Consider the following 24,118-nt stretch of genomic DNA (forward strand, 5'->3'; position numbering starts at 1 on the left):
GGCAAACCAAACAGACGTTAACTTCTGCATGGGTCCCGTTACTGTTTCCACATCTGGTTCTGTTTCGCTGCGAAAACCTTCTCTCTGATCTCATATGTTGAACTACTGTAACTTTGCCACTGTCTGTTTCCTGTTGGAAAAAGGGGAGAGGAGGAGGAAAATGCGTTGAACAATAATATCTTTTGTTCCAGAGAAGTTCCTCCGTTAGCGCAGCTGAACAAATAGCTTTAATAGTTTGGTTTGAAAGAACTCCTCCCATCGCCGGGGTCTGATATTTATGCTTTCAGCGGCGCTGGACCAAGCCCTTCGTTTTCATTTCTCTGGATTTGTTTGAACAGATCATCCCTTCCACACAGAGGAACGAGGTACACAGAGGGGTTTGTTTCTTCCCCCCTTTCCGAATGCTACTAAATTAATAAGACGTCAAAGACAACAAAACCCAGTGTTTTACTTGCTCGACCCTGGCCTCCATTAGTGAGGAGACATGAGGGAAGATAATTTGTCCCTCTGAAGTTAGTGCACATCAGAGGAGAGAGACAATAACAAAGGCCTCCGCGGCGGGGGCCATGATGCATTCCATTCCTCCTCACATTACCCATCAGCCCCTGCTGCCGACTGGCCAGAGTGACTTACGTGGACTCTTTGATGACGCAGTAAATTTAGCAAAGTTGCTGAAAATGGGAACACAAAAATCTTTTGCAATGGTCTACAATGTAACAGTAAAGAAATTTAGCCTGCTATAATTTACATCCATATATCGATATATCCTGGAAAAGTTCAAAACTGTCCATTAGTGTGTAGGTTATATAATTTAGTCTATTTTATGTAATTTTCATCATTTTTAATTGTTTATTATTGTATAAAATTATAGTTAAAAATAATATATAGATATAAAATATAATTAAAAATATATAGATGCATATGCATCAGAAAGATATTTGGAAAGAAGTATCTTGTTTTATATTAATTTGATCAAAAGTACAGTAAAAGCAGTAATATTGTGAAATATTATTGCAATTTAAAATAAGTTTTTTTTATTTTTATGTATTTTAAGATTTTTATATCACACATGATCCTTCATAAATCATTCTAATATGCTGATTTGTTCCTCAAAAAACATTGATTTATTTCTATGACATTAATGCATTTTTTAAACCGTAATACATTTCAAAAATGCATATTGTGTATATATATAGGTATATGCTATAACTGTAAATACTATGACTATTTTGGAAATTCAAATTCTTTCAAAATGTATTTCTTCTTAAACAGTGTTAATATCATGAGAAATTATTTTTGTTATATTTTTTCAACAGTATATTAATATTAAATGTTTAATAGTTGTGATGCACATTTTTCCTTTCACCTTTGCTTTTAATTAAATACATTTTAATTACAGATTTTGTCACTAATTTAAGCAGACCAAATTGACCCTGGCCGTTGGAATGACTTTGCAGTTCTCCTCAAACGTCAGACCCAACTCTCCCCGTAGAAGAACTCTTGTCAACTCTTTCCGTTCACAAAGTCTTAATAAACCTGCTTCTCCATAAATATTGGACGTGAGTGTCACTCACTCTATTTGTTTATTTGCTTGTTTGTTGGTTGGATATATCACACTTATTCCCAGATCTCCCTCTGTTCTCTGTATAGGATGTCTAAACGTCAGATGGGATTCTCTTTTTGTCAGTATTTGAAGCCGGGGAGTGTGTGCAGGGAGGGGCCATGGAGACACGAGATGTAGTGATTGATTTAAAAATACCTCCTCCTCCTTGATTTCAGGGCTTCCTGTCCATAATGCACGTCTTTTAGCGTAAAGTTCTCGTCTAAAAGTTGTGAGTGATTGACCCAGTTGGTGGTGGGTTGTGCTACGTGCTAGCTGCTTGTGACATGTTTCGCTTTGCTAAATAATCAACAAAGGCTTGCGGCTGTCACAAAGTGGCAGCAGCGTAACTTATCAAGAGTGCAGTTTATAGTTGTATTTCGCATTATTTTTGTAATACTTCTTATGCGTCTCGTCTAATGCACCGTAATGCGATTCCATATATCGTTGACCTTTATATTGGGGTCAGCTTACTACTTCTAAGATGCGCTTCGATTTTATTACTTTTGCTCTGTAGCAAAGAACATCTGTTCTACTCTGCAGAAAATTCAGTTTAGTCTTAAAATTATTTATCTGATGGTCTAAATGAGCTTCTGTAGTTTGACATTTAATTTGAGTTTGGAATATCACAAAGGTGCAATGGAAACAAAGTGTATAATAACAACAAATACGGCGTTGTTTTGCTACCTCCGTTCCTGCATTTCTAATGTGCCATAAAAGCTGATTTGCTTTTAATGTTTCATGAGAAGGTTACATCCTTCTTTTAGGAGCGATGCATTCACACTTTGCTTTTTGTCTTCGTTTTTCTTTTTTTTTTCTCTCTCTCCCCGTGCTTTCAGATGCGGTTAATGTCAGTCGCTGTGCACTGGAGCACATCAGATGTCAGGCCTATGCAATTGTGCTACAATGAGCCTGTTAAATGTGCTTTGGAAGGGTGTAACACAATATATTATGCATGCATGAAATGTACAAACACAATGAAATTATGCACTACAGATATGATACAGTTCTCTCAAGTCTTGCGGAGGCACTCTGTGATACATTTTAAATGCAATTTTTTTGTGGCCACCGGCAAAATGATGCTGCTGTCTAATGGTGCATTCATGGACATTGAAGAACTCGCTTACACATACACACATGCACTCACGCTCACACACTCATTTTGTTGTGCATGCTTTAGATGACCTGTGAGCTTTTTGAATACCTAGAATTATTTATAATTTTGTATTAAACTCAGTTTGAGTTTGAGTGGCCTTTTTATGTTATGATTTTTATTAAAAATAACAGATTTCATCGGTTTTTTCCTCTGTGATATGAAGGTTTTAAATATAAAGGTTTTTTACTTTTAAAGGCCATTTATGTTAAATGTAATTCTTATCTCATACCAGAACCAGAGCCATTATACAAATATGAATTATTACATTTTTAAAACTATGACAATGTGATAACTAATCATGTATCATTTAAATATTTAATGTGTGAAAATGATTTACCAATTATTACACAAATAACCATGCTTAGTTGTGGTATCATTGTCATAACAACAAAAATATTCCTTTTATTTATTTATCTTATTTATTTTATTTTTATTTTTTTTGCCAAGGTGCGAAAAGAAAATGAAATATGAAACGTGATGTGTAGAAAAGGAAAAGGAAAAGGAAAAAGAAAAGGTAGGACAACAATGAAAAATGTCACAACCAAGTAAATATCACTTGTCAGCAGAACGTTTCTTGTCCTTCGATTTCAGTCAAGCTGTAATTTTGTCAAAGAATTACATTTTTATTCATTTGTGTGTATTTAGGATAAATTAAATGCCAAGTGTGAAATTTGCCTTCACATGACAAAGTAGACTCTCATTTAAAGTTTGAAATGTCATTTTTAAACAATATCATGGAATATTAAGTACAGTACATAATTGTGAGATGATAAAAATTATTTTTCATTTTGGAAATAAATGACAAAAAAATTACAGAATTCGCATGAGATGTATGCTTATCCATTGTTAGCGGACAAATAGTGCAATTAAAATTGAAAAATGCATTTTAAAGAAGTTTATTCGCTAAAAGTGCCCAAACACCCATTCACATTTTATTCAATACTGTTTCTTCCTACTTTTTCTGCTGTATTTTAGTTTCACTCGTGGTTGCTGTTTTGAGCATTTAAAGGTCCTGAACTCCGACCAGACCTTTTCTTCATGTAAAATATCAGCTTCGCTCTTGCCCTTGCTCTGAGCTACAATGCCTTTGCTACTTAGTTTCAGAGTTGAAGGCATCAGCCACAGACAGATGGCCAATACAAAATTGTTTAAGCTCTGTTTCGATTGATCCTGACTATGTTTGCATAGGCCACAAAAGCAATTATTCTCTGAATATAGCTTTGAAAGGACAGCCAAAAGCAAACAGAAATGCAGGAATTAGTGCAAATTGGAGACATTGGCGAGTAGTATTGGATGACAGGTTAGCCCTTAATGAAGGGGAAACTGCGGTAATTAAATCTCAGGCTGCATTTGTGTGGCTCTGCGCTGTCCAGCCGCTGGAAAGGCATGCGGGAAAAAGTGGTGAAAAAAACATTTTGCTCTAAAGTTGCTCCGATGCTCCGTCATTTGAGACTGTTCTTCATGAGTGCAGGGTGAAGGTCAAGGAGCTATCTTAACTCCATCAATCCTGCGGACAGTTACAAACGACCTTTCACATCCCATAAGTTGCTCTATATGCCGAATTGGGGGCGATACATATTTCTGTGTTTAGGGGACAGGCTGCGTAAGAGATGTGTTCTTGCGGGGAGCAATGAGCATGGCGAGAGCGATTCGTTCACCCCCACATGATGATTGAAGCTAATATCTCATTTAAAGAAACAGGCTGAGACTGAAGATGTTGTTGAAAGCACAGATGGACTCTCAGAATATAAAGAGACTTATTAGGCCATGCAATCGAACACAAAGACAAAAGCAAATGCGATCAGTGAGAATACATTAAAAATGCAGCGTATTTGTAGTGCAGTGGTGTCTTTGTCAAGCTGTTATTGCTAATATTATGTTGAAATAATAGGTTAAGAAAAATAGTGGAATACTACAAAACAAGCGAATGAGAGAAAGAACATAAATCTCTGTTTCAAAAAATCTTAGGATGAAACTTAAATGAAAATTAACATTGTGGTTGTCTGTGATTTGTTATTTACAGATTTACTAGAGGCAAAAATGCTGTAGCTGCCTCAAAGGAATTACAGAAGACTATTGGAAAAAAAAAAATATTGGATTTTGAAAAGGAGGCAAGTCTTTGAACAATTCTTTTTCTTTGTTTACAGATGTAGATATAGATATCACACACAAAAAAAAAATCAAAATAAAATAAAGCCTCCAGTCTGACAGCATCCTTTTGTGTTTCATGCCACATTGTCTGTAATTGTAATAAGATGTTTTGGGAGCATTTCACATGTGCTTGTTTCATATCTGTGCTGTGTTCAGTGGCATCAGCAGGTGGAGAGACAGACATGGTGGAACCACAGGCAGAGGGTGAACCAGCTGCAGGGTAAGGCTATGAAGTCTACGAGGTTTGGAGTGTCTCTCTTTATACCCTATAGAGATTATTATTTTATTTTTCTTTAAAAACACTTTTAAAATAGATTTTCTGCCACTTGGAGCCATATAGTCCAAACAAAAGATTTTCAAAGTACAGGACATACTACCTGTACAATGTTCTCAGCCCATAGCATACAAAACACTATTTTATTTTATTTTATTTTATTTTATTTTATTTTATTTTATTTTATTTTATTTTATTTTATTTTATTTTATTTTATTTTATTTTATTTTATTTTATTTTATTTTATTTTATTTTATTTTATTTTATTTGAGTATTATTATTGAATTTTTATATTGACAGGCTACAATTATATATGGGATAAAATGCATTGAAATGACTCATTTTACAATGTGAGAATCAATTTTAAATGTGTTTGGAAAAACATAGTGGAACATGAATTTATTTGTAATAATTTTTATGTATAATGTTCTTATTTATATTTTATTTTATTTTTATTGTATTATCATGTTTTATCGATTATTATTACAACAGGCTACAATTATATATTTTATAAATGTTTGTGGAAAATAGGATAACATGCTGTATAGTGGAAAGTTGATTTATTTTTGTAATTTTATGTATAATTTTATGTTTATATCAATTTATTTTCATTATAATATTTATTATTTTATTTTATTTGAATAATTATTATTTTGATAGGCTATGATAGTATAAAATGCATTGAAATGATTCAGTTTACAATGTCAGCATGTTTGTGGAAACTGGGATAAAATATAGTGGAAAGTGAATTTATTTCCGAGTGTCTAATTTAAGTGGAATGAGCTTCTTTTTTAATGCTATAATTTATCGTAAGTTGTTTTTTGACATTGTTTGTTGGCTGTTTTTACATTTAGTCATTTAGCAGACGCTTTTATCCAAAGCGACTTACAAATGAGGACAATGGAAGCAATCAAAATCAACAAAAGAGCAACGATATGCAAGTGTTATTACAAGCCTCAGTTTAGGTGGGCATGCGATTCTGCAAGGGATGAGACTGAAGAAGAAGAATTCCCAGGAAGAGATGGAGGAGGAAACATTACAGCAAACCTCTTGCAAGAAGTTCTCAAAGAATAAAAATAAACGTTAAGACTATAAACAGAGAAGCCCTGCAGAAAGAATTGAGACTGAGACTTTTTTTGACCCTTCATTGACGACTTTTAGGTGTTTCAATGAGAACTCGAGAAACATAAAACATGACTCTGTTAAAACCTTTTTCTGTGAGGCCAAATTTAGTAAGTATTTAAAAGAGAAAGTGTGTGTATTTTTTTGCCAAAAAGGATGTTGTTTTGAGAATGGATATTAGAGATAGATGTATATTAGGGAGGCATAGATGAGAGACTGTATTCAGATTTTTTATTTTTTTTTTGCTCAACAAGGTGCTCAGCCTTTTTCTTTAGAGGTGGTTTGTATCTGTGTGTGTGTTTAGAGTAGAAGGTGTGTGTCCTCCCTGACCCCTCCCGCATCTTTACCGCCACCCATCTGTTTACTGACTCATGAAAAATTCATGAGTGTGTGTTTGGGAGCAGCGGAATAATTTTCAATATTTAGCCAGGCTATGAATACAGATGATGTTGAACTTTGGTGTATTGCGGTGGCGTACGTGAAGGTGTTTGGGCGTGTATGTGTGTCGCTGGTATCATGGCAGGCTGAGGTCAGCAGGCTTAATGAGGGGGTGAGGAAGCCACGGGTCCACACGCATGCGCTGAGTGACACCTGTGACTGGACGGGACGGGAGGGGCGGGACGGGACGGGACGGACGGGACAGTCTGTAGATTCAAAGCCAACTGCAACTAATGCAGGTGCTGTCAATCAAACAATTCATGTAAAGGAATAACTACATGGATTGGAAACCAAGTCATTGACAAAATGCTGTGTCATTTTATTGCATTTGGTTACTGTTAACAAATAATCAAAATTTTAATTTTGTAGCTGAATTAAAACAGTGGGAACAAATTATGTATCACCCTAATTTTCTACTGGTTTGTTTAATTTAGTTATTTTGTTGTTCTAACAATAATAGAAGATTTTGCATATGGCTTTTACCTTTCGTTTATTATTGGCATTGCACACACACACACACACACACACACACACACACATACAATTAGATATTACATGTAAATGTAAATTGGAATATATAGATATAAGTCTGAATGTATAGATACAAAAACTGAATATATAAATGTGTAAATGTATAATTATAAATCAGAATATATAAATGTAAATTGGAACTTATATAAAAGTCTGAATATACAGATACAGAAATGAATTAATAAATGTAAATAATATACTTTATAATTATAAGTCTAAATGTGTCATTTTAAATTGTGAATATACAGAATTAAATCTGAATACATAAATGTAAATTTTAATATAGATGTAAGTCTTAATGTATAGATACAAAAACTGAATAAATATATGTATAGAAGCAAATCTGAATATAGTTATAAGTTGGAATATACAAAAGTAAATCCAACAGTATATTTATAAGTCTGAATATGTAAGTGTAAATTGTGAATATATAATTATAATTCTGACTAAATAATTGTAAATTAAATATTTATGTATTTATGTATATTTATCTTAATTATAATCCTGAATATATAAATATGTATAAATAATTATTCATTATATAATTATATCATAAATCACTTTCATTCATTAAATTCATTTGCAATTTGTTGCCCTTTTTGTCATTTAAACAATATTTATTTATTTAAACATCTAAAAAAAATCATAAAATAAGGCCCACTCAAAAACACAGCACACCTCTTTTTGTGAAGGTACTGTAATGCATCTAAACTACAGCACAGGTGTGCTGTGAGATTAATTAGCTTTCTCTTACAGTGAAATAGTCCAGAAATGGACCTCTATTGTTCATTTGTTTATTTATTGCGTTGCATTTTGAATAAATTTAGCATTTGCTTAGCTGATATTACACTGCAGGTGTTGTTTTTGAAGTGTTTGGCGACTTTGTGGCATTTTCAGATGGACTAAAACTCAGTGCTTAATAGTATTTTTTTTACAGCTGCAATGTTTTAGCCTACTTTGTTTTAAGGTCACACTCACTGCACTGTTTGTGAAGCACTGGCCCTGAACCCATCATTAGGAGAGTTGGTAAAACAGGAGTTTGAGTGCGGCGAGAAGTGCTTAATTTTTTTTTTTAAAGATTAAAGGCATCTCCTCATCATAGATTAAAATCAGTCAGGGCAAGAAAACAACATTTCTTAGCATTAAAGAACTTTCGCTTATGTGCACCACCACAACGACATGTGATAGACACAGATAGCAAAAGATTAAATAAGCCAGCAAATTTAATGTAACGGCTTCAAGGTCACTTGGAACGTGGTCCTTCATTAACAAGCCTTCAGAAAGTGCTGTTATGACCGTAAGTTTTTTATTACAGTCACAAGAGCAGCATATCAAAGTCATTATGCACTGTTAATGTCATTTATCAAAGAAAATGAAAGACAAGCAAAAGAAAAGCTCTTTAAAGTTACAAAACTGTTTCTATAAAAATACCATAATCTCATCAAATTCTGAAGTCACAAAACAGGACATTCATACAGAGTATTTGGAACATGAATTCATCAAAACAAAATTAATAAGCAAATAAGGTTCCGGAGTATTTGATCACGATGATTAGGTTAGACATAAATATGCTTTAATTGTACTCACGTCTACGAGGGCTTTCAAGATTCATTTGAGAGCGCAATGGAAACTTGATGACATTCCAGATAAAAACTCAGTCTAGTGTTGAGATAATTTCTCTCTATGGTTCAGGGTCTAAAAGCCCCTCACATAGCATATAACTGTGCATGATATTATACAGACCCTCTCATTCGCACCCAGAAGAAGTTCTCTGTGATCTTTAGCCAGAATAGCTTGGCCTGTTTGCTGTGATAATGCATTATATTCACTCCGTTTACATTCTGTAAGAATTCAGAGAAAGATCTGCAGATATGCATTTTGCATGTGTCTCTTTACTTACCTTAAAAATGTAATGTCTGATTGATTTGTGGAACAAAAACCTCTTGATCTTTCTGGTCTTGTAGGTTCAGTCCAGGATCAAATCTTTTGATACCAGTAGGTGCTCCATGTGAAAGTAATCTTGAATGATGAATGAAGGTTTGTGGCATTAGTCTCATATTATTATTGCAGTGTTCAGATGGCATGCTAGCTCTTGATCCTCTCATGCTAACTACATTACGGGGGTCGATCTAAGTGCATGGTCATATTTTACAACTTTTAGGGTCCCCGCCTCAGATTAAGATGAGTTTTGGGCGAATTTAACATTGTTCTTGCATGCTAATGCACTGTTTCCAACCAAAAAAAAACATAGTTACTACACTTATTGATACTACATTAAACCAGTAAATTTTCATTATGGACCTGGCTAGCTTGACACTGCAAACCGCCGGCATCAGAAGAAGGAGGAAATTAAACCAAATGACTTACAGAAAAGGAATCTGAGAGTCAAGCTATTAAAAATGCTCTATGAAAAATGACTATTTTACTGTAGTAAAATAACCTTTGTAACTATGACAGTTGGTGGAATATATGGTTATCGTGCAAGAGACTGTAGTTTATTGCTTTTTGTTCTTATTGTACAAATTTTGTGATCATGTCTATGGTGTTTTTCTGTAATGTGTTCTAAAGGCCCAGGCAGAAGTCTGGATTTTAAGAGCAGAAATCTCCAGGCCGAAGTCTCGCTATGTCCAGAAAGTCATCCGTATGGAACACCCTGAAGAGGCAATGGACCAGCTAACAGAAGAGCTCCAAGCAGCCCTGGACAATCTGAAGAGCCAGATGGGGAAAATACACCAGTGCGAGGAAGAAATTGAGAGATTAAGAGAGAAAATGGACAGCCACCAAAAATGTTTTTTAGTCAAACTGGCATCAGTGCTCCTAAGAATAAAATATACACTACAAAATAATTGTTTTCCTGTTTCAGGTTAAATTATTGAAAAATAGATAAGCAGAGTGTATAAGATACTAAAGGAATAATGCATTCAAAAATGAAAATGCTGTTATGCATTTGCATCCATTTTTAATTTTAAAAGTTTTTAATCCAAGTTTATTGTGCATTGAAAAAAGTGAAATGACCATTTATTTAAAGTGAATTTTTAGATATCGTTCTCGCATAAAAGTCATGGTTTTCATTTTAAACCTGTTTTGTTCAGTTTGTCTAAAAGCAAATAACACTTCTCATAAAAAATAAATAAATAAATAGTATTTTTGCTTAACACATACTGGATAGCTTAACTAACTGCAAAGATTGTGTTTTATACATTTTCTGGTGTTTTCTTTTTTCGTATTATAGTGATAGCTTTGTTTATGGTGAAATTAGGTTGTAAAAATCTAAAGAAAATAGAATATTGGCCAACATTAAGTAACATTGTGGCTTGTGTCTAAAGAGGGTATTTTCACTGTAAGTGCAGTGTAAGATTTATTATTCATTATTTTTAACTCTCCACATTTATTACATTATCCTTTAGGCAAACTTTTTTAAAGTATGGATTTTACAAAATGTCCTGAAATGAAAATATATATATATATATATATATATATATTATCTGAAAACAAGTTTATTATTACTTAATATTATTATGCTAATTACTAAGTAAATTAATATTGTTTCAAGGATGTTTAGTAAAATCCTGACTAACAAAATGTTTTTTGCAGTGTTTTCTGTGACCTTTTTCTCTCTCTGTTTTGTGCAATCTCTGCAAATCAGGTTTTAGATATTCAGACATTTCTATGCATTATTATTCTTTCAAGGTGATATGTCCATTTGTTTGGTCTCATATTTCACTGTTTAAAGAAAACTCAGTTTATTTGGAGCATACACAGAATGTACTAATAATCTCCCAGCATTATCCTTGCCAAGCAATTTTGTGCTTGCGTCAGGATTCATTAATATTGGTTAGCCACTGCAGTTGCCCTGTTTGAGGCATCCTTGGGTGACAAATGAATCAAGCACCCCTGATGTCACTTTGGTTTTGCGTCTTTTTGAAGACATTTACAATGCCTGGCAACAAATGAATCATTTTTATTGCAGAAAAATTTAATTTGTATGAGCTAAACTGCAGCCTACAAGGTCAGACTGGCGGAATATAATTTTAATCAAATCAAATTTAATTTGTGCTTTATAAAAGAGTTACCGATTTGAAGAATGACTGTATTTTATACTTTGTTACATTCAGTAATAAGACTGATACTGTTCTGTAGTTGAGGGATAAATCTGTGAGCAGTGAAGTACAGTGGCTAGTCTTAAAGCACTACTGCTTTCTTTCATTTATCTTACATCTGAAAAAAAAAGTTATTCTCCAATATATCTGCTTGAGTGGTGTTACTTCTGAATTTAATGTATAACTATTCTCCCGTTGTCTTTATAAATATATGGGATTTTAAATCTGGAATTAAAATAAAAAATTGTAAGCAAATAAATGTACGATACAGCGTGAATAAGAAATTCTACACTGTTTATGGGTCAATAATCAAATTATCAGATTTGTGACAATAACCATTTAAACCATGTGAACTTTTTACAGACAGTCAGATGTTCTTGTTTCCATTGAAGCATGAGATTCTCTTTGGATCATTCTCAAAACATGATTATCAGGTTGCACACAATGCATGTTTTTACGTGAGCGGATATCAGACAGATATAATTCTGAGTGAGAAAACGACTGTTTAGCTTTGCTATGAGACTCAGCATGTTTGTTAACCCATCATTTTGTGACTGATTCTTATGTGATTCTCAGTACAGGTGCTGGCAGACTCAGTCTTTCAGAGAGGAGTATGAGGCATCGGCATATAGAGGCCCTAAAACTGGTGGTCCAGCTGCACAGGAAGATCCCGGAAGGGCCAAGTCTGGATCGCATCGTTCAGTCTTAATACCATGATTATGGCAACAGCCCAACCACATGGACCTAAAACAACTAGAGAGTCGCTTTCAAGAGGTTTAATATCATAAAAGATCAGGTTAGAGAAGTGAATTTGTGGTAGTGCAAACAAGTACTGGGGAAGTACAATTGTATAATAATGGCATTAGGTGGTGCTCTAATATACTACTGCAGGTGATTCTAAACGTTTTATAATATTTTTAAATTTTACCGTAATTTAAATTTTTAATAATTATTTAATTATTTGTAAAAAAAAAAACATTTTTAATTATTTATTTTTAATATTATTTAGATTTAGCATTATTTTCTATTATTACACTGCAAATGAAAAATCCATTTTTAATTTAAAATGTTTTTTTATTTTAATTTTTTTGCATTGATATTTCTACTCCAACTCCACATACTACAGTATATTCACATGGTGTTTATATTGTGTGGTACTCCAAGGTACAAAGAATACTGTGATGTTGCCACACTCTTAAAAATAAAGTTTTTTTTTTTTTTTTTTTGCAGCAGGACATTAGAAGAACCTTTCAGTGAACAGTTTTTAAAAGAACCAGAAACATTTAAAGAACCAACCAAGTTTAGTTCAAATAGAAAGTTTAGTATCACAGTGAAAGGCTGGATCATGTCAGGTAACCAATAATATACTTACCGTCTCTTTTTGCTCCAGCAAATTGCCTTGCGGTGTGTTTTATCCTTTAGCAAGTTGGTCTCCTCATCGGCTGAGCATTCCCGGTATCTGTCAATTATCCTCTCTCTCCGGCATCCGCGTAGCCTCTCTGTCTCCAATCACAGCTCATCGACGGCGTTCTCAGCGAGCGCTCCAGTCAAATGTTTGTTATGTTAGCGGCGCTCGCCAACACTCCCAGTCGCCCCCTTAAAACCTCATTCATTTGGCCTGTCTGACTCTGAGCCCTACTACAACTATGCTGCGCAAATAATTAAAGGCTTTAGTTAAATACATAGTTGGGGTATTTGGAGACTAGGGGATCTGTAATAACATTTGCCATTATTCACTCAGGCTTTGATTGCCTGACAGAAACAAATTAGGCCCCAGGATTAATTTCCAGCAAAACGTGCCAAGTGAATGCAATTGACTCCAATTAAAGCATGAAAGGACACTAAATATTCAAATCAGCGGAGCCGGTGATGGCGGGCCGATAAAGAATGGCGTGGAATTGTGCCAAGGGAGAAAACCAGCCATTCACAGGCACCTGAGGGAAAATAACAGGCTCTCATTCAATAAAGAGTAGCTGGGGCAACAGACATGCGTTTCTGCTGCAGAACATGCCCCCGCTGGCATGTTGTTGTTGTCGGGTCACATCAGCGGCTATTCACGAGCGCTCAGCTGATTTGAATATCAAGGCCACATTAAGACACCTAAGTGCTTATGTATTATACATGCTAAGTGCTTGTTCAAGTTTATGCAGGGACATGTTTTGTAATAGGCAGCGTTGTCACATACATGAGCGTAATTAAGGTGATTAAATAATAATGTCCCAGAATGCAAATTGCAAACTGATGGTGGCATCTGCAAACATAACATGTGCACTGTGGGACTGCTTGTAGTGTAGTTATGTGAGATTAGTTATGGATTCATTAACTAATTTCGTAAATTGAGTATGCATTTAAAGGGGATTCTTGTAGGATAAAAGAGCTTGATGTGCTATGAAAACAAATTGTAACTTCTAGTCCAAAGAGAGCATTTACTGAACTGTCTCATTCTGACACCGAAATACATCAGCATGTGACTGTCCAGTGATGGCTACTGGATGATGAGAAAATTATTGAAGAAAGCCAGATGAATGCTATTATCCTTGAACATCAGAAGAACTATTAATAATATGTAGGGATGTTCACCAAACCTTGTGTTGTTCCTGGTTTTGTGTAGCTGAATATCCTTCTGAAGAATCCCAACATTAGATTTATTTTTCAGAAAATCTAGATTGTTTCATGCTTACAATTACTTGCAGGTTTTGCAAAGAGAGTATTAAGGGTGAGAGGGTTTAAACTATATTGGACATGACAAAAATGCTCATGTAAAGGGGGCATTTGTTTGGCACAGCAGAAAAAGAAATTGAACTGTTTAAAAGCAGAAAATGGCCAGGAAAAATACGTTATAAGTAGACCTTAGGGAAATATGTTCAGTTTTCAGGGAAAAATCCAACCAGTTTTAGACCTAAATTAGTAAAGGTTTTAAGCTTAGTCTGTTGTTTCCTCTATGTTCCTGTATCTTGGCTTTGCAGAGGACCGAGGAGCTGAAGGGTCCATGCTGAAGTTGAGCAGGTGTACATGACGTTAACCCTTAGACGGGAAGAGGTTTCTGTGAATGTGAAAATTATCACAAGGCAGAAAGAGTCCTCAAACATGTGGCTGAAGAAAATTTGTCCTTGAGGAGCCCACCTGAGCACAAATCCTTGAATTAAAATCCCTAATATACTTTATATTCTTGCATTTCACTATCTGAGCCTTGATGTGACAAAATCTTGGCTCCTAGTGAATAGAAACATTGCTTTTCCAAGAGATGTTGGCTGTTTGCTATTATTGTTCATGTACAAAATGACATGTAATTAATTATTATTATTAACAACAGTATCTGTGTTAAGTTATTTTATGAAATGGGTGCCTTGTCCATTTTGTGAGTTTTTTTTTTTTATTTTTATACTGACAGTCAAAGAATATCTTTAAATGCTAATATTTAAATTATCTCAACATAAATTAGTAATAAATAAATAAATAAATAAAAATTATATATATATATATATATATATATATATATATATTCATGAAATGTAAAAATGCACCACTATTAATAATATTTTTAATACAATGCATTATAATTATTTTTGAAGATTGTGAAACATTAGTTTTTTTAAGTGCACTTCATCAGATGTTGTGGACACCAATGGGACTGCTGTCATGGAATGACTCAATGTGTCTCATGGGGGCCAAGTAAATGCTGTTTTCCTGTTTTTGTTTTTATTTTTTTCTTCTGATTTTTAGGCTGATGGTGCAAACCATTATGACATATTACTCTCCCTCACGTTTTCAAACTCGCTATGGACTGGCCTGTACAAGACAGACAAGCCTCACACGTATACAATATACACAAACACACACAAGCAGGAAGTACATCTCACCTTAATGATGTGCTGTGTGATGGTGGCAGCTTGCGTTTGTGAGTGTGTGTATCTGTGTGTGTGGTAATGATGCGATGCTGGCTGGGCTGTCTGTAGAGAACTCCTCATTTGCAGTCTGGGAGGCCTTTGTTGTTTTGTGCAGACAGTGTTGTTACGCATGCAGGAATGTCTCATTAAGAATTAACGTGGGCATCCTCAGTAGCGACAGAAGAGAGCGAGAGATAGATCAATCCCCACCCCAAAGCCAGCCGGCCCTCCAGCCCAAGCGCCTTGATTATCAGGAGTCATTTGAAACCTCCCCATTTGTCCACAGCATGCTGGTTATGATCTCATTCTGAAGCATGCAGGGCGACTATCTCTCTCAGTAGAACATCACCAACTGTCCTCACTCGCTCATTACACCGCCGCTACCGATAAACACCACGTTGCCGCCACAAACGGATGTGTCCGTGCTGCCGTTTTGATGCTCCTCGAGGCATGTAAAATAATTGTTATGTATTCTGTCTGGATTTGTCCTTTTCTCCTTAGATCTACAGTGGAGTCTATAATTTCGTGTCAGACAGTAATGTCTTATTTGAGTGCTTTTGAGCCTGCTCAGGTTGCCGGGGACGGTGGTGTCTCGCCCATGCATAAGATCAGTTCATCGTTTTATCCCCTTGTCTGTGTTCATTCCCGGGTGTCAAGGCAACAGTTGCAGTTTGATGAGATGAGCGTAGATGCTCCATAACTTCAAAGCCTCCCGGAGAGCGGCACGCCGTATCGATTTCCCTGGTGTTTAAAATGTAAAACGTAAAGATTTCGGTGCGGTTTGATTGGAATTGGTGTTGACCGGCCATAAGTGATGGATTGCATTTGAAAATCTCCTTCCCGTGGCTCAACGAGGGGAAAAATCAGAAGCAAAGGAGGAAGTGCCAATGACCATGAGAGTTCAAGTGGGTGATTGAACTGTTTGAAGGCAGCTGGACCAAATCAAACCAGGAGAAGAGAGCGCCATCGAGGAATCCTTCCAGACTTCAACAGCGTAGGTGAAGAGAACGGCCCTGCCCCCTTCCCACTTCACAAGAATGCCACGAGTCCTTGGCATGGATGAATCGCATTCTCCCGCATTCTTTGTGTGACCCAAACATGCACTCCAACTCACGAGTGCACCATTGTACCAATGATCGATCAAGTGCATTCCTGTTAAGTGCATACGGTTCTTGTATTTTGAGGTTTCTTGCAAGGTAAATACACTCTCAGAAATAAAAGGTACAAAAGCTGTCACTGAGGTGGTACCTTTTCAAAAGATACATGTTTGTACCTAAAGGGTCCATTTTGGTACCTTAAAGGTACATATTAGTACTGAAAGTGTACATATTTGAACCTAATAGGTGCAAAAGTGTACCTTTTGAAAAGGTACCGCCCCAGTGACAGCTTTTGTACCTTTATTACTGAGAGTGTACCGTAATGTTGCTCTAATGTCATTGTTTGTGAATTTGGTTACTCTTATCTTGTCCTTGAAACTATTGCCTGCGTCACTCATTGCCGTGTGTTTGCCTCTGCTTTACATGAGTTTTCTGACCTCAGTGGTTTGAAGCTGTTAGCTGGAGGTGTTTATTCTGTAGCATTAAGGCCGCATGGGCGTTAAAATAAGCTTAGGAATAATACATTACATGCAGGAATATAACTTTATGCCGCAGCCTGCGCCTATCCAGCAGAAACGGCAGCCGCTGATTGGCTGGCAGTGACATGATTTATGATCCTGTTTTGCGCATCAGCGGCGCAGGGGTAGCCGTGGCGAGGGCCTGCTGAAAATGATACATGGCATTCTAATTGAAGAATCCTCGGCGCATCCTTCCTACAGTAGGAATGTTTAAATGCGAACGCTGTTAATTCAGGAAAGGTGAAAAATTGCCGCTTAATGGGGTGAATGATGGAGGTTGAGCAGCCTGCTGTAGGCAGCATTCATGATGCATATACAAAAATGACTATAGGAGAGCAGAACTCCCTCTCTGAGCTGTATCAATGCATGGCAGACCTCTCTTTGAATTGCAGGATTTAGAAAGCTGCATTAGCTCTGAAGTATGAAAAATAATGTGAACAAAATGGATTTGACCAACGATCATTTTAAAAGTAGTACATTTCATATTTCTTGTAAATAACCATTTACTGTTGACCAAACACCATATTAACCACCTTATAATTTTTTTTAAATAGAATATTATAACACATATTAGTAGTAGTAGTAGTAAATATTGTAATTTTATTTTAATTATAATATCGTATATACATTTATGTAAATGTAACAATTTTATGTACATCATTTAAAAATATAGCAATTATATATGTGTATGTGTGTGTGTGTGTGTGTGTGTGTGTGTGTGTGTGTGTATATATATATATATATATATATATATAGTATTATATTTTATATAATATTCAAAAATCACAAATAATTACAAAGAACATTTAACATAATTAACCAGTGATGTTAATTATGTTAATTAACATAATTACACATTTAATTAAGCATGAAATTTTGAAGTAGAAAGACATAGTATTTTATTGTAAAACAATAATCTGTTTTATTCACTTAAAAGTAATATTGTATACATGTATATGTCTGCAAATTCTAATAATGCTATGAAGTTACATTCAATTCCTTTTTTTTTTTTTTGCTTATGTATTTACAATAATGTTTTATATTATCTGTAACTTCGTGGAATCATAGAATTCGCACACTCATTGTTATGTTACTTCTTCCTGTAATATACATTTTCATTGCTTTAGCTGCCTAATGTTACGAGCTTTGCAAGAAGTGTGATTCTGTCCATTTCACTGCAAGTTATAAATTTTAAATATGATGGAATTATCAGTTAGCTGTTCAGACTGAATCCCCGGAGTGGGCTGGTGCAAAACTCTTTTCCAATACAACCAGATTACTGCAGATAATTGTGTTACATAGAGTATTGATTGAAAAATTGTTGTACTCCGGAAACATCTAAACACACAATTTCTCTGCTCTCTTTATTGCGCTCTGTCCTACAATGGCCCCTGTATTCTGAGAAGCACCTCTCAGTGATCAGAAAAAAATATGAATTATATATGTATTGTAATAAAAGAAAATCTAGAGTTGAAACATCAGAGAAATTACTTCTTCACAAGAATCTATTGATCATTTTATATAAAAGGGGAATGTTTGACATAAGATTACCTGCCAGTTTGAACATTAGGTACACTGTGTTATAGCCCGGGGCCGTTGTACGTCTGCCAAAGGGACTGTAAATAAGGCAAAAGCTGTAAGTACCTCTGGCTTGAAATCAACGCTAGCCCAAACCAAAAGCAAAAGTAAACCTTTATTTGATGCAATTTTTAACCTCCACCCGTTCGTATCCAGGCGCACGTCCGAGATTGAATTTAAAAGCCCCCCAGATGACTGAAGCTGCCTCGGAGGTTAGGATGATGACACATACAGGGGCCGTTTCATATAGTACCCCTCCCGGCCCCGTCCAGCTCAAAGTCACACAGATGTGAGGTGGAAACCAGTGTCCGATATTAAAACACGGGAACGGGCGAAAGCGCTTGTATTCATTTGTATGGCCTCTTCACTAAGCCGTCAGAATTAAAAACATGTTTTTCCTCCTCAGTGTACCGGCGGAGCACCCTGGCACTCTTAACAGACAAATTTCAGAGGTGGGGCTCGGTGAAAAGCAGTATCCCGTTTATGTACTTCCAGCACTCTTGACCTCTACCTGTGTTGGCTGGTAAGAGGAGCAGAACAGGCTATGCACAATTCATTTGCTCTTCCCAGTTCGCTTGTAGAATGTACCGAAGACTTGGAAGGCTTACACTAAAACTGATTTTTTTTTTTTTTCTTTAAAACTAAAAGATGAATTTTTAATCAATCTTTTCTATTGCACCACATCTCTCTCTACCTATATTTATTGATTACGCAGATTTTTAACAAGATTTTACCTTGAGGTTCTCAAATCTAGTTGCCGTGTTTGTGTTTATTAAATATTTAGTGGTTTTATTTGGCTCTTCAATTTCCTATGGCTCTTGTTTAAACAGTTTGGACCCTGCAAAGCTATAAATTAATCATTTGTGGCCGTGGATTTTAGTATTCGGTTTTTAGTTGCCCCTCTTTGAAACCTCCCCCAAGCCATCACATCTGATGTCCTTTATAATGCCGCAGACATCCGCAAAAACCTCAAAGCTGTGATACACTATATATATTCATTGCCACTCAGTAAGCCTCAGACAAAAATCATCCCCCTTGAAATAAATGCACCTGTACATTTGAGCATGCAGCGTTTTTATTTGACCACAGTAGTACTGAGATATAACATAGGTTGTATCCAACATTAAACCAGATGTAGAAATTCAACACCCTTTTGAATATACATCTAGAGTGATATGTTTTGTATGCACACTTGATATTGATACATTAAATGTACTAAGTGCAGAGCAGTGTTTTGTTTCTTGTCTTGCTAGGGCATGTATGTCAGGCACAAAGCAAAGAGTGCCATCTATTGATGGAGACAGGAATTTCTATTTTGGTGAACAAAAGATTGGTTCTCTGCACTCTCTGCTGTTTTGCAGGGAAATTATTGATATTAAATAATCAAATTTAGATGGGGGAAAAAAACACTTGGAATCAGTGCTTTGTGTCAAATATCATATACTCTTAAAAATATATAATATGATCAAGGATTTTTTTTGTTTTTTTTTGTAACACATTTTGAATATTGATTTGTCAGTAATCAAATGAAACCGAGTAAGTGAACCTCTCTCTTCTCCCTCTCTTTCTTTGTGTGTGTGTGTGTCTGTAGTGGTGTCAGAGGACTGGGCAGTGTATGAAAGCATTATGAAAGACCAGACCAGAGCCTCAGGCAGTTCTGCACCACCCATCTCCAACTCACATTTTACAGTAAGATATATTAGATACTTGTCATTTAGCTGATGCTTTTATTAGCTGAAGATTGTATATTCTGCCTCACTATAACAAAACGGAGAACATGTCTTGATTGGTCAGATGGATAGTGCTGCCCAAAACTCACACCATTGGTTGAATCAGTGTTCCTGCGTTGGTTGTGAGGTTTTGAAACCACCGCAACACCATGGTGTTTCTACATTTCAGGTTGAGTCAGCCTAGAAATTATTTATATCTGTTTATATAAGTTTTTTTTTTCTGTTCACTAATTGTATAGAATTTATTTTACTGTATGCTCACACCACCACAGGTAATATAGATAATGTTAATTTCTACAGATTTTTTGTTTGGACTTATTCCTAATAAAATAAATAAAATAAATTCACATTGTTTATTGCCAGAAAAACTTAAATATTACATTTAGAATTGCTTAATAGTCTTGTTTGTATATATCTTTTTTTTTTTTTTTTGTCAGTTCAACATAACATCTGTAAAGGTTGTTAACTAGTAAACATTGGATTGTCCATCAAGGATACCAAGAAGCTGGAGCTCAAAAGGCATAATATTTCCTACAACAAAATTGTATTTTAAACATATTATATGTACACTACTGTTCAAAAGTTTGGGGTTTTGTAATGTTTTTGAAAGAAATCTCTTATGTTCTCACCAAGGCCACAGTTAATTTAGCAAAAATACAGTAATGACAAAGCTGAATTTTCAGCAGCCATTACTCCAGTCTTCAATTTCACATGATCCTTCAAAAGTAATTCTAATGTGCTGATTTGGTGCCCAAGAAACATATTTGTTGTTATCAATGCTGAAAACAGTGTTGCTGCTTAATATTTTTATGAAAACTGATGCATTTTTTATGATTCTTTCACAGTTCAAAATAATAGCATTTATAATAGAATTCTTTTATAACATTATAACTTACTTTCATTTATAATTGTCTTCTTTATTTATCAATTTTAACGCTTTCTTCCCGATTAAAAGCGTTTAAAAAAAAGAAAAAAAAGAAAAAACATAATCAATATCATTCAGCAATCTCTGTAGAATAAGCAAAAACAGTTTTACTTATATCAAACCTGTTTCTTTAAAGGTTACTCTTGACTCTTCCTGGAAACCCTGTGTGATTCCATCCGTCTCATCTTACCGGATCTACCTACAGAGTTAAGTTATCTCACCTTACCGCACCCCTGCCTCCAGCTGAGCCGCCCCTCTTCCTGTAGCCTCCCTACTTTTTTCTTTCTGCTGTTATGTGTGTTTTGAGTCAGTGTAAGTTCACAGCATCTGGGTGTAATCTGCACATACGTCAGTTTCAGAGCAGCATGTGCTCCTGTAACAAATGCTTTGCCCTTTGCAGTATTTAGTTTGATCTATGTTTGCCGGGTGACTAATCAGTCTAATTTAGGGTTTCATTTTTTTTTTTTTTTGCAAGTTGTTAACATGCACGCTCACTGCTTGCAGACTGGATCTCATGTTTGGCTTAGCGCAGAAATGTTAATTATTAAGCCAAAAGCATGATGCCAAATGTGTTTCAGCTGTTTCTGGGAACTCCCTGGTTCCTCCTACTCGTTCTCATGCTCTCTTTGGCTGGTTCCCGAAAGACGAAAAATGCTGCCTTCACAGATGGTATGCAGAGGTAGGATGGCAACAGGGCACATCCAAATCTATCCTGTCCACTAAGATATCTTCATGTGGTTGGATTTTGGAGGCAGCATTGACACATCCTCCACTGCCTATGATATCTTACAGTTCTGTGATTGCAGTTTGGTGGTTAGTGGACAGAAAATAATGTTTTATTTATTTTTTTATTTATATGGCTGAGAATGGCTATCTGTCAAGCTCACTTGAATTTGTTTTTGAATTTGTAATTATGATTTCCCACCAGGGTTTTTGTAGTTAAGTAAAACTAAAACTGACACTAAAACCATTCGATTTTTTCCTTATAATAACATAAATGTAAAAACTTTTTATTTCAGCTAGTTGCCAAAGCAACATCTCTCATTTAATTTAATTTTTTTTATTTATTGATATACTGAAATAACTAAAACTGAAATAAAAATGAATAAAAACTATAGAATATAGACATGTGTATAAAACATAACTACTAAAAATACAAAATGACTAAAATCAAATAATATCAAATGTATTATAGAAAATGTATGAATAATTATAAAATAAAACTCAGTCCTGTGAATGCACTTCAGTGATTGGTGGGGTGAAATAAATAAATACATACATACCTAAAAACTACTATTTCAAAGTTTATGGTTGGTAAATATTTTTTATATATATAATAATTTTGTGTAAATTTTGTGTATTTTTGAGATTCTTTGATGAGTGGAAACTTTACTGTCACTTTTGTTCAATTTAGTGCATTCTTGCTGAATAAAAGTATACATTTCTTTAAAAAAAACACACACTCTTACTGACCTAAACCTTTTAGCGTATACTTGCTTGGTTATCTCTGAAGCTCACCTAAAGTTATTTTAGACCATTTGACATTACGTTATGGTGCATTTGATTTCTGTCTGAAACCAGTCAAGGTGGTTTATGAGGACACTTCTTGTGTCCCCGTAATTCAAAAGGCTTAAAAAACATACTGAATGGGGTAGGGTTGGTGTAGGGGAGTAGAAAATACAGTTTATACAGTATAAAAACCATTATGCCTATGGAGAGTCTCCATAAACCACCTATTCCAACATGTGTAAATTCACACAAAACGCTACTTATATAGTCATTGACTAACCGAGGCAAACCCTTTTCCCCCTATTCCTCCCCCTCCCATTTCCCTTTTACCACAATCGCAGTTCTGACTGTGAAAGTAGTCTAACATGGCCCAATCTGTAACATTACTAAAAGTTCTGTGTTCAAATGCACCACATACTCTCATACAGCATTTCTGAACACGCGTGTCACTTTCTCCCTCGGCCAAAGTCAAATCCAATCCTGACATATTGTTTTGAATCACTACTTTTCTCTCAGGGGTCTCCGCAGCGAGTGGACTCACGGTCCAAACCCTTTATTAAAGCCATTTCTGCACAACAACCTACATGCACTGCAATTATTCATAAACCATCATTCAAACCGCCAGCAATCTTTTGAGCTCCATCATATAAGCTGACTGATTGTGGCTGAATAGGCATTTGTGAGGTGTGTGTTTAAGTCTATTTTATCTCTTACCCCCTGCCATTTGACTGCACTAATGCGGAGGAGGGGTGACCGCACGCGCATTCGCGCCCCACGGAATGTCCAGTGGAGGTTGTGGAAATTGTAATAATTTGTTGTATTGATCTCTTTTTGCCACGGCAGCCAGTTCCCATTGTGGCCGAGCAGAAATAGACACTTCATCGATTCCCTCTTTATAGCCAGACTTCCAGGCTTGGGAACGAGGCTCCCTGCTGCTGTGGGTCCCATTGTCTCCTATGCAGAGAAATTTGAATGACCTCTGATAAAACCATCTTTATGCCGTCCCCCTCGGCGCGAAGGAAAGCTCTGCCTTAATCCAACTTCAGGACCGCTGCCGCATTCTCTGATTTAAGATTAGTGCCCGCTACCTGGTGGGCTTGCGAGGGGTGTCATTACGGCTGATTTAAGATGCCACAGTTACAGTGGGACCGAAGATGGATGTCAGAAAGCTTTGTGCGAATGACAGTATTTGAGACCGCTCTCAAGTTTCATGCTAATGTCACTGAATGAGAGTCATTATGTGTTACTGTGAGAATGGAGATTTGATCTGGATCAGAATAACAGACCTGAGAGCACAAGAACTTTCTGAGAAAAGATTTATGAGTCATTCTGCACATTCGGATGTGCTGATGCTTTGGCCATGTGTTGGTGTAGGGTTTTAAAACTTGAAAGGAGAATTATATGTCGGGGATGTGGTGCAGTGGTTTATGTTGAGATTTGGTGCTCTCATGGGGGTGGACGTTTGAATCTGGCTTGAGTAATTTTCTTATCCCATTTCCTGC

General features: G+C 35.6%; 2 long non-coding RNA genes across 4 annotated transcripts in view; both read left to right on the top strand.

The window, feature by feature from the left end:
* Positions 1-4,867, top strand: part of LOC131533649 (uncharacterized) — a 68,707-nt gene extending 63,840 nt beyond the window's left edge. For all 3 annotated transcript variants that reach the window (XR_009269183.1, XR_009269184.1, XR_009269181.1), the window contains one exon: positions 4,780-4,867. This is a non-coding gene — a long non-coding RNA (uncharacterized LOC131533649). The remainder of the gene's footprint in view (positions 1-4,779) is intronic.
* Positions 4,868-4,891: 24 nt separating this feature from the next.
* On the top strand, positions 4,892-10,100 carry LOC131533650 (uncharacterized). Its single transcript, XR_009269185.1, has 3 exons — positions 4,892-5,127; positions 9,237-9,309; positions 9,841-10,100. It is a non-coding gene; the product is annotated as an uncharacterized LOC131533650 (long non-coding RNA).
* The last annotated feature ends 14,018 nt before the right edge of the window (positions 10,101-24,118 follow it).

The sequence above is a fragment of the Onychostoma macrolepis genome, chromosome 24 (genome assembly GCF_012432095.1).
Source record: "Onychostoma macrolepis isolate SWU-2019 chromosome 24, ASM1243209v1, whole genome shotgun sequence".
In the NCBI taxonomy this organism is placed as follows: Eukaryota; Metazoa; Chordata; class Actinopteri; order Cypriniformes; family Cyprinidae; genus Onychostoma; species Onychostoma macrolepis.